The following is a 12,356-nucleotide window of genomic DNA, read 5'->3' as shown; positions in this document are numbered from 1 at the left end:
GAGACAGAGCCTTAGAAAACAGCCTACATGCTACTTGTTTGGTAGGGAGTACAGTCCCAGGAAAGCAAAATGGAGGGAAAAGGAGAGTAAGAAAGGGAAAAAGGAATAGTTCCTATGAAGTTTGTTATGGAGCCAGCTACCACAGTATAATAGCGCTCACATCACTGCTTTCCAAGACATCATTTAAATGGCTGAGCCTCAGGACAGAGCATCCTGGAGGAGGAAGGAAGAAGACTTTATCTACTGGCTCTGATCTTCTATTGGTCAAAGGTTTGCCATACAGACCACTAATTCCCCTGCATTTTTGACTTGAGTCATCAAGCCTTGGGGAAAGATGAGTAAGAAGTGAGGTGCTGTAGGGCTGTGTATCTACGACACTGGGTAGAGTCCTTGCAGAACTGGGCTTTCTAGCATTAGCTGAGATGCGAATGAATAGCCAAAGGCCTGGGGCACAAGTGAGCCTGCGAGGATCTGATATACATGCTAAGACAACCATGAAGTTTTTCTCCTTCCAAGGAGGCTAATGATTCAATATGCATACCAACAACAGCAACAAAAAACTACAATGGCTACATAATTTCCACAACAGTGATGCTATGAGACTACGTATGTGGGCAAATTATTACAGTTTGTTGAAAGGAGGGAAAGTGATATCTAAACTAATATCTGAAGGTAAGAAGGGAGTTAACTAGTCCAAAAGAGATCAGATAGAGGACAGAGGGAAGAGTGTTTTAGAGTGAGGGAACAGAACGTACAAAATCACAGGTAAGAGTGACCATAATTTGGGGGAAACGTAAAAGGGTACAATAGCTCTGTCCAAAACATGTGGACTGTATGTGTAATGATGAAAATTTTTCTGCTTGCAAGCAAATTCATTTAGCACAAAAGAGGCATACCAAACGCATTTTGTAGAAATAACCTTTATGTATGTTATCTATGGGAGAAAGAAAGCCAGTGTATTTGACTGAGGAAAAAGGGTACAGCTCACTGTCTAACAATCCAGTCCCCATCAGGTATTCTTATTATAATATAATAACAATAATTAATAAGGATGATTGATAGACAACCATTTGTATTCGCAACAAAAGAATAATCGTTGCTCATCTTCTTTTGGTAGTTTCACTGCTGAATTAATCATACCCTTGATGAATTACTGAAACACAGTGTTATGCTTTTGTAGGTGTCCTCATTTTTTGCAGCCGTTTTTACTATGAAGTATTTTAGCCTTGTAATGGCAAAATTAAAGAATTGATAGAGGATGGGAAAAAGATAACTTTTCCGGCTGCTCCTTTAAAAATATGTCTTTTCTTGTGCATGTATGGGTTTAAAGTACGTATACATGTATTATTGTTACTCTCGATAGAGGAGCAATTGACTTTTTAAGAAATCCGTAAGCAAGATGGGCAGAAAAAAGGATACATTTTTTTCTCCCCAGTTTTGGTGGATTGAAGCCAGGAGCATAATGACAATTTAATGTGCTTCATGATGTCACATAGAAATATAAAACCCATTAATGTGAAAAGAGACAGAATTTGCCATGTAAGCTCAGGGAATTAGAAAGTGTACATTCCTTAATCATTGAAACCTTAGTGGTTGGTTTAGTTGTTTGCTATTTAGCAGAGAAATTCAATGTGACAGATTCAAATAGTTTAGAAATTTGGTGTCAGTATCCTGTTTTAGAAGCCATTTGTTCAGTCCATTTCTTCCTATGATGCTGCTAAACTAATTCTGCAGAACAAACTCCCTTCAGTGATTTCCAATTCTCTAAATGATCCCCAAATTCCTTATTATGATGATTGCAATGTAACTTTATAAAATGGACGTCGTCGTTCTATATGGGTGAAATGCCATAGGGTTGAACAAATATTAAGAACTAATGTCATGTTTTGCTGGTTAACTTTGGTTAACAGTCTCAAAATGGTGGTAACATTTTCATTGTTGATTATGAATTTGGCAAAGTAACTTGATCTTTTGTTCATCCACAGGGTATTAATTCATAGCAAACCATATAAATATGTTAGTGAAAATTCCATAAGCCCCAGCACATCTTTCTACAGTAGCAAACACACTGCAGCCATTATGGCCAAAATGGTGACATTCCTTGGCTGACGCTACCATAATGTCTGATGACATGAAGGGCTTTTAGCAATCGTGTTGTTACCAACTGACAGAATTTTAATGGCATGCAAGAACAAGATAGGTCTGCCCAGTAATATTTTCCTATATTCAGAAGAACCGTATGCTAGCGCAGCTCGTCATTACATGGATTTAGATGGAAAATGAATCCTATCTTGTCCCTTGTAATATAATTACATGACCATCCGGTAACACGTCTAACATATGAGGCAGCTGTTAGGTTCTTCATTACTGGTATTATAAAGCTGTTCTACTTTACTGGCTAAACATATTCATTCTGTGCTGAGTACCTTAAAAACTGAAGTGCTGATACAGTTTCCTCCTAGAATTATTGTTGAGGTTTGTAGAGGGCTAATTCTGAGCTAGCCGGGAAAGATAAGAGTCATGTACCTTGAGATCAAAATATGTTTATTCAGGTTGGGTTGGAGAGTATTGCTTTAGGTCTGGGAGCCAAGTGGTTTTTCCCATAGTACGCTGTTGAATTCGGTTTACTGTCCTGTGACAGACAGCACTGGAAACCAGGGAGCTCTCCATCGCGGGGCGAGGCATTCTCTGCTAAGCCAACTTGTAGATCAAGAGAGACTACAACCCCGCAGACAGGCAGGGAAGCAGCTGGGCCAGGGTGGGCTCAGTTCATCCCTCCAAAGTCATCCATCAGGTGAGTCCGCTTCGCCCCTAGGGTGGAGTGAGTGAGGGAAAGGAAAAGGACTAGATAGTTTTGCCACATAGCCTCACTCCTTAAGGAAAACCTTAAGCCAGGGACAGGATGCTTCTCCCTCATGGCCAACACCCAGGAGGTGAGAGAAGACTAGCTTAAAGACTTTTTGTACCTTTTATAAGCGATGCCATTCTACACAAATATGATCAAGAACAAGATACACGAGTTACTGGCCATTTAGGCAGAGCAGTTTTTAAGTCCCTATCCTGTAATTCTGGAAATGTTTAAAGAGCATATCCCTTTTCGCTCCATCCAGTCAGTGGTTCCCTATTGCCCTCAGGATAAAGTCAAAACCTGTAGGCATTAAATCTAGTGCCCTCTGGCATCTGGCCTGCTTAACCTCACCTACTTGTCTCTTCTGTTCCCATTTGTACCCTAACCTCCATTCTCACTGGATGATTCACAGGTCCAGGAATGGGCCACACTGTTTCTGGGGAAGCTTTGCACAAATGGCTTCCTCAGTGTCTATCTGGCTCAAACGAAATGGCTGCCATTATGATGCCCATTTTGTAGATAAGGAATGTGATGTTTGGTTATGTGAATCTCCCAAGGTCACACAGTGAGTGCCAGAGTTGAGAATTAAACCCATTTGTATCACTCCAGAGGCTGAGCTCTTTATCGCTGGGCTGCAGCCTCGGAATTTAAAGCAGCTCTAATTTGTTCTGGAACAACAGACACTTAATAAATATTTGTCTCCTCCATCACTGAAATATAAATTTCTTTTAATTGTAGTGATTTATAAGTAGGAGATTAATCCATTCCCATCAGCCATATTTCAGATTTCCTATAAAAATAAACTGAGTAATAGTATACTTTAAGTTTCTACTATCGGAGTTGTTTTTGGTAACTTCGGTAATATTCCAGATTGTCTGTAATTTGTAAACAATAATACAAACATCCCACATGTTCTAGTAATTGGATGCCAGCTATGAGATATTGGTATTAGCCTCACTATTCATAAGCTTTAGATAATACTTGATCTACTTTCTCTTACCATCTAGACTTTTTAAGGAAATATGTTTTTAATGTATCAAGAGAACCTGCATTGTCTCTTAGAATTCCACCCCACTCATAATGTAGTTGAAGTAATAAAACCACTGGGAAAATAGAAACTGATAAAGCTAATTAAATACAGCTAATCAAAGCCATTATATTTTTGAAATGAAGTTTAAATTTTTATTATAAAATCACATTTTTGTTGTGAAAAAATGGAAAATACTTAAAAGTATCAAAGAAAATACTATCACAATCATACTATCTACAGATGACTTCTACTGGTATTTTAATATCAGTCTTTTAAGTATTTATTTGTTTATTTATTCCTTGTTTCATCATTGAGATCATCCTATATACAGGATTTTGAATTCTGCTTTGTCCCTTAGCACTTAGCAATTTATCATGTATATTTTCCTTGTTACTACAAAGAATTCATGAATAGAAATTTAATTTATCACTTTACTATGAGGATACTTTCTAATTTACTAACCACTTCCCTGTTGGATATTTTCTCATATCCAAGTTTTTGCCACTATCAATAACACAATATTGATCCCTATGGGGCATCAGGCATAAAACTTCATTTCTTTGCTTCAGATAACTTTCTTGGTCTATATTCTAAAACCTTGAGTTACTGGATCAGTGGGCATCATATTTTAAAAGCTTCTGATACAGATTGTCAATATGTTTTATAAAAAAAACAGTGTCAGTTTACACGTATACTAGTTATTTGTCTTCTTTGGTTTCCAAGCTATATTTTCTACATCTAGAATTAAAAAACAACAACAAAAAAAACCACTTATTAGGAAGTTCCAATGTGCCGTTTTGTAGAGAAGCTGCAATTAAACCAGTTTCTACAGATGGTCAGGCGTCCTCTCCTTTCAGCATCATGTTGCCTTTGCTTCAGTTTCAAGGCTGAGGGAGGGAGTCCTTGGCATGAATCTCTCTGCGGATATGGTCTTAAGCGAGACCCACCTTTGCTTGGCTACCTGAAATCATCAAGCATGGGAGGAAAGAAGCAGAGTTAGAGGGACGCATGTTGTCAATAATTTTGTCCTTCAACTTTTCTCTCTGTGTTATGATTTCCTTCTCCACACACTTCCAATTCCAAACACTACTGATAACCATTGCCATAATCCTGCAGGAGCAGAGAAAATAGTTAAAAATAGATCCAGAAGGTCAGTGTGTATGTATAAAGTAGTGGTGTGTGTGTGTCAGTTTGTGTTTGTGTATATGTGTGTGGAGTGGTGTGTGTGTGTGTGAAGGAGTGGGTAGGGGAAATGTGGGATTACTGGGAAAGAGGCAGAAATGGGGGAGAAAGAAAAAAAACAAAATAAGCCATGAGATATGACACATCAATTATTTTACCTGAAGCTAAAGTGGGTGATCCCTTGGAAACTATTTTAAATGTAGAATTTGACTACAGCAGGTCTAATGCAATACGAGATACAACATTAGCCTTTCCATATGGTCTTTCCTCCAAATAAATTCTATTATTGAGAAGGGTCACTTACCCAAGTTTGCATAATTATCTGTTCAGTAAAAACTGAAAGATATGGCTGTTTGAAGATTTTGCCAGAAAAGTTACAAAAGTACAGTTGACCGTGTGCACATGCTCATTGGTAAAGAAAAATCATTAACCTATAGCTTAGAAAATTTCTGGCTTGTTTGCCTTGAGCTATGAAATAAACAAGTTTCCCTTGAATTTAGTATCTAGAAGGTCAGTTTGTCATAGCTGACTTTTTGTTCTATAATCTTTAAATAGTTGTATTTCTAGTTATCTACACGTTTTTTATTTCTCTTAATCTCACTTAGAATCATAATACTTTGCTTAGATAGCTGCATTCGTAGCACATGTGAAAAACTTCATGTCACCAAAGGTTTTCTGTGACTTTCAGGCGTGAGTGAAATCTATCTGATATTTTGAAATCTGGATGTTTGTGCTCTGAGGTGTTTCTCTTCCAGAGTCCCCATCTCCTTAGTGCACAGCATTCTGCATTGTTTTCTGAGTCTTCAGTTGCTTCTGTCTTCAAGTTTACTTTCATATCATGTAAAATATTCCATTTTATTTTTAATCTCTAAAATAAATGATAATTGAGTATGGATCACCTGTAGTTTTACAGGAAAATGACACTTTGTATATGTAAAATAAGAACAAAAAACTACGCATTGTAGATCACACACACATACACACATACAGCAATTTAATGGCAATCTGTTTCTTAACTGGGACAAGGCTTTGCCATAGGTTGGATACCTTCAACACACCACACAGTTTGGAGGACGTGGGTTATATTTCCAGGAACAAATACATATTCTTATATAGCTGTAGAATTAGCTTTAAAGACTTCACACATAAATACATCTCCGATCCTACTTAGTTATTTCCCGCCACTGGTACATCTCGTCTCTTCCAGTGGCTCTTAAGTAGGAAATTAGACATATGTGGTCTGTTGACCATGTCACCTTTGTTTTTCTTTATGTTTTCCCACGTGTGCAGAGTAAATTAGGGTTCCAAGCAGTGAATATTTGAAAACTTTGCTGGAACATGTGTGTCAGAGGAGTAAGGTGTACATGATTGCCTGGACATCGTTGTGGATGTGGAGTACCTGTTGTTTTATTGTTATAAGATGGATGAAAAGCAATGGTTTGACAAAATAGTCATAGATAAAATGAATACAATAATGTCTCCTGCTGAACTCACAAAATATAATGAAAAGTTTGCAGTTAGTAAGGCTAATACTGCTTACGTTAGGACTAATAAGGCTGATTGACCACATACTATCGGAAAATTAACTTTTTTACTTTAAATAGGGGGCAGGGAGTGGGGGAAACATCACCAAACTCCTCAATATGCACAGGAGCCCTTCATAAGCAAATGCTATTTTAACTTTGATTATCACTTCCCATCACTCCCGTCCGTGTGGCTTTCCCAGGCTGATTTGTGCTTATTCTCTTCCCTTTGCCCTTGCCTAATACTTCTCTGTCTGCAATATAAATCCCTCCCCCAAATTCCTACTCTTCCTTAGGGACCTGACTCAGAACTTGGTTGGGTCTTCTCCAGGCCATCAGTGACTCTCTCCTTGTGACATCAAATAACACTTACCTACTATATTATAAATATTTGTTTATATTTCAGTAAAACTCAAAGGAACTCAAGTAGGAGCTCATATTAAAAACAATCATTATGTCTGATTTTTCCTCCCCCTAATACCTAACACTAGGTCTGGAAGATAAAGGCTGATAAATAAATCTTGGCTGAATGAATGATGAATGAATGAATGATGAATGAATGAATGACCTGGGGTCAACCATAGTATCTCTGAAAGATTATTATAATGGCACCAACAAGGAGATAACTGATTTAATTTCACTAGTTTCAGAAAGCCTGGAAACTTAAGCTTCACGGATACCGATAGTCCTACTGCGTGTTTTAATACAATACAGTATTAACAATTATGTGTCACGTTCCATTAAAGATCAGGATTTTATCCATAACTATATATTTTTTGTAAAGGGTAAATTAATTACAAAGGTGAAAACTATGATGATGCTGAAGAAGTAAGGAAAATCCTAAATAGTTAGAATACTCAAATCACAGAAAATCTTGCAAATGAAGTCTGAGTATGTGGGTTAGTCAAGAGACTGAGTGCTCAAATCGGCACTTGGGTGAGAAGAGAATTTGAGAAAAAAACCCAATTAAGTAGAAACAGTTGAAAAATGGACATGAGTCTTCACGACAAAATTTCAAACCTCTTTCATAATTATTCATTTTTATCTTAAAAAACATGTTGGTAGTATTCAGTCCCAAATTTCCAAACCTTGTGCTCCTCCTTCGCTGCGATGTTATCATTTGGAAGGGAAATCTGGCCACAAAACTGTTATGTTAAGCACTTTTCCACAGGAACTTATTGCTTTAATAAGTTGGGAGAATGCTCTTGAAGAAAAAAAATAGTCGTTGAAGATTCATTAGAGGAAGAAAAAAAAACCTACTTGATTCTCCATGGAATTCACAGTTTCCTTGCTGTGGAATGCTGCACATACCCTGAGGTCCTAGCAAGGAGTCAGAGTGAGACAGCCACTCACCAGCGGAAAGAGAATTTTATGTTCTCAGGCACAGCACAGAATGATGAAAGTGTGTATACCCGGCAGTACTTCCAATATCCCCGTGGACTGGGGATTCCAAGATAAACAACGCCTCACGCAGGTAAGCACTCAATAAATATTTTTTGAAGGGGTGGATGAACATTAGAAAACACATTAATGCTCTTTGATGACTGTATTTCCCCGGCGTAGATCAAATTCTTCCCGTGTATGAGCGTATGGGAAATAAATAAAAACCAATTCATATCCAAGAGGATTTGCATATCAGTGGAATCTCCTGTCCTGGAACCTGTTTAGGAGTTCGTGTTTTATTCTATTAGGATTACAGTTTTTAACGAATTCTGAAAGCAGTATGCAACAACACAGCAACAAGCTTTATGGCCTCAATGGAAAGATATGGATCTTTTCTCTGATAAGATTTTCTTTCTAGTTAAACTTACTGGTTAAAACTTATGTTTTAAAAAATGTGTGTAACTGAGAAAGATCAGCTTATGATTAAAAAAAATGCTACTCGTATGAGTCATGTGGGGCGCAGTGAAAGGGAAAGGAGGTGATTCACTTTCCCAGCACTGAGCCTTCCTCTGCGTTTCCTGGTTTCCCGCCACCTCCCTCCACTGTCCCATAAAACCCCACCCTTAGCGAAAGCTGGACAACGCTTGCTATTTAGGCTACAAAGTTTGGACACTTTAGCATGAGGTTGGTTTAAAGTTTCAGACCAATGTGGTAAGAAAGGGCTAGAACAGGAGAGGGAATGGACTTTTGACATCCAGACTCTCTCTGTGACTAAAACCCAATAACATTCTTAGGTTCAAAGCAATCACCCACTCACGCAACGGTCTCTCTGGATGATTAAAAATGGTCTAAGCAAGTACACGTGGGTTTAAAGAGCCACTCAAAATGACTGAAAAGCAGGCCGTCCACAGAGAAGCCATGTCACTTCGTTGACAAATAAGCATGGGCAGAGCAAACGATGGGCTTCCCGGGGGCCCTCAGGCAGGCAGAGAGGAAGCATCCGTGAGTGTGGGAATAATAAGAGAAGATAGCATCCTCCCCATTCCTACTATTATATAAATGTTATATTTGTTAGGCTAGCTCCCTCCTTGACCACCCCCCAAGCAGTTCATAGACAATAAAACACCAGGAATCCCAGAAGAGTGGTAAAATGCTGACATGATTTAAGAAGGAAGACTCTGATAAGAAGATAAAAATCTAATAAACAGAGTCTCGAGAACCTTGGTGCGTCTCAGGCGCTTGCCAGTGTAAGCAAAACCCTCCCAAGGAAAACAAAAGGAGCCTTAATCGTAAGGACATTCCACTCACAGACCATCTGAAGGAGAAAGTTAAGGCCATGACCTCTGCAGGCTGCAGTTATGAGTGCTCTGACAAGAAAATATTTGATTTGGTTCAAGAAGCAAAATCAGTCACTGGATTTTTTAATATCTTTTTTCTTCAATAAAAAAATAAAATAACATATTTTGTATGTGCTTGTGAGAGAGTTGTGTGTACACAGTAAATATTTCTCCCACCTATATAGTTTTTCTGTTTAACTTGGTCTTAATTTCTTCTTGGATTTTAATCAACCCCAGGAAAAGGTAGATTCACAGGCCCATTGATTTCCCTTTTTTAATTAACACAAAGCTCCCAAAGGCTAATCTCAAGTTTCACAGATGAATCTGCAAATATGTAAAGACATACATTCTCTACAAGAACCAGAAATGAGGGAGTCTACGAGGCCGTGAGTTTATTAACGAAGATTTAGGAAGGACTCAGAGAGTTTATCTGTGTCTTTCAAATCTAGAACAGAGAATTGCATAGAGAAATGCTTAAATGTTGCTTAGACCTCCAGGCTCACTCAAAACAAAACCTATAAAATGGTCGAAATTCCGAACAATTTTGTTGGAACCTTGATAAAACGTGTAATAAGAAGAATTTATGTAGTTATGTGTGCATTTGGTATTTAAAGAAAATAAGTAGAATTGATGAGGAAAACTGCAGATGAGAAGCAGGCTCCGAGGACTGGAATTTGCTTGCCCTTTTGAGAGACATTTGCGTTTGTGAAGGAAGGGGGGATAACCTTGTAGGGACCTGAAATTGGCCACCCCAGGATGTGTCTCTTTGGCATCGGGATTGTTTGGGGCTGATTGCTTTCGATAAACTGGGACAGGGAAGGAGGCTCTGGGGAATGGAACTTGCCCTTGTTGGGACACATTTACATTTGTAAGGTAAATCTCTATCTGTAAAAGGTGCCTCCCTCTCTGTACCAGGAAGAAGAAGAGAGATGACCTTGTCCCTAGAAACTCTTAATGGGGAAGGCAAGAACTTAAGTTGGTTGCTGTCTGGCAATCTCATGTAACTGATTTAGGGTGGTAGCTTCTAACCTTTCTAACCTTTATTTAATCCGATTTGATTCTTGTCTAAAAGTCATGGGATCACCCAATGACCAGACCCCACCTGCACTGATACCATTTTAATTTTTTTTCATGTTCTTTCCTTTGTCTTGTAAAGAGATAACTCACATACCCATGCCTTATAAAATTAGCCCTAACCCTCAACTCGGGGCAGCAGCAGCAGCTCTGCCTGCCCATGGGCCCTGTCCCCATGCCAGTGGGGGCAGCAGAAGCTCTGACTGCCCATGGGTCCTGTCCCCATGCTATTCTATTCTCTAAATAAAAGAGCACTACTGCCAGATCTTAAGAGTCTAAGAAATCTTTCTTTCGACTCCTCGGCTCACCGACCCCGCATCAGAATTACAGGAGGAGAAAAGTTCTTTGGAGATTTTGAAGGGCTCTTTCAGTACATTTATGAGCTTCAATGCTTACTGACACTAGTTTGCATGATGATCAGCTTAATTTTAAGATTCATGTCTTTTTTTTCACTGATTCAGAGGAGAACTGCATTTATGCTAAGAACACTAATTAAACTAGTGGTGCCGGGCATCGTTAGTTTATTTTTTTTAATATTTACTTTTTTCTCCCCAAGAGGAAGGAAAATGGGACAGAGGCATAAATGGGCATGATCTGGAAGAAGCTAGAGAAGAAATGAGACTGGGAGGGCAGAAGTCAGAACAAAATAGCCCAGGGTGAAATGAAGTGACTGTAAGGAATGGAAGACAGAACAGGCTGAGGTGCTTGTCTTCCCATCCTCTGGGCAGGTAGACCAGGAAACAAGGCTGGGACAAAGTGCAAGCCCTGAGAATTAGCCTAAGCACGTAGGGCTCAGGAGCTCTTCAAGGCCATTTGAGGATCAAAGGTCCACAGAGACAGGTGATGAGAGGCACTGGTGTGGAAGACAAGCAAGTAAGAGCATAGTCTTGAGGCACGTAGCAGGTGAGAGCAGGATTTGCAACCATTCCCTGTTCTATTTGCTTAGAACCCTGGAGAATGTCTCTTAAGCATATTTAAATTTAGCGTTTTAAAGAACTATGAGACCCTGCCAAGAGAAACGGGGGCCAATAGGCTCATGGAATTACTTTCCTATATGGCTAGAACTTTGTTCTTTGAACGAAGCTGTTTTCATAAGAACAAACATATGTAATGCAGGTAATTTTTTTTTTCGTGACCATACACATTTCAAAGTGAAGTGCAGATTCAACAATTTTGTAATCAATTTGAGAACATGAGCTAAGAAATTGTTTCTTTTGGGCTTTTGGCATATTTAGTCTATCCATGTTGACCTATTGCAGAAGACCACCCCTTTATCTGGCAACACACAGACATAGCTACAAGAGCCCAGTCTTTAATATCATGCTTTCTTTGAGCATGAAAGTGGAAGGTCAAAATTGTCTATGATAAAATTGTTAGCAGAGTCTACAATTAGAATAAAGAAAATTGAATTATATAAAATTAAACAACTCTGAACCTTGACATCAGAAATATGTTCACGTGCTTGTTTTTATTCAGATTTAGATATTATATACTTGGGTTTGCCTGAGCTAATGTTATCCTCTTGGGTAATAAGGTTTAGTTTAAGTAACTATGTAATCACAAATATGCTGTTTGGACAACTGGTTTTCTTTAGAATGTGTACTAAAAGCATGGGTCTGGAGTCACGCAGCCTGGGTTCAAATCTTGGCATCATCAGGTACCAACTGCATGATTTGAGCAAATTGCTTAACCTCTGTGAATATCAATTTCATCATTTATAGAATGGAGTAAAAGTAGTGCTTATCTCAAAGGGTGGTTATGAGGATTAAATTAGTTAGTTTATGTAAAGTATTTAAAACAGTGCCTAGCACATAGTAACAATGACTCATTACTATTTTTTAATTGTAAAAGTAATATGTACATGGTCAAAATTTTGTAGGATGCAGTAACGTATTTTAAAAAAAAACTCTTGTGCTTGACAACTGGGGAATAATCACTCCTTCCCTACTTATTCTGTGTGTTTGGTTGTTGGATGTTTT

The 12,356-nt window shown here is 38.5% G+C and overlaps 1 long non-coding RNA gene across 1 annotated transcript in view; it reads left to right on the top strand.

The window, feature by feature from the left end:
- Positions 1–7,698: 7,698 nt before the first annotated feature.
- Positions 7,699–12,356, top strand: part of LOC103552028 (uncharacterized) — a 78,695-nt gene continuing 74,037 nt past the window's right edge. The window contains exon 1 of the long non-coding RNA XR_545146.2: positions 7,699–8,057. This is a non-coding gene — a long non-coding RNA (uncharacterized lncRNA). The remainder of the gene's footprint in view (positions 8,058–12,356) is intronic.

Source organism: Equus przewalskii, chromosome 1, assembly GCF_037783145.1.
Source record: "Equus przewalskii isolate Varuska chromosome 1, EquPr2, whole genome shotgun sequence".
NCBI lineage: Eukaryota > Metazoa > Chordata > Mammalia > Perissodactyla > Equidae > Equus > Equus przewalskii.
This window is presented reverse-complemented; position numbering and strand designations above follow the sequence as displayed.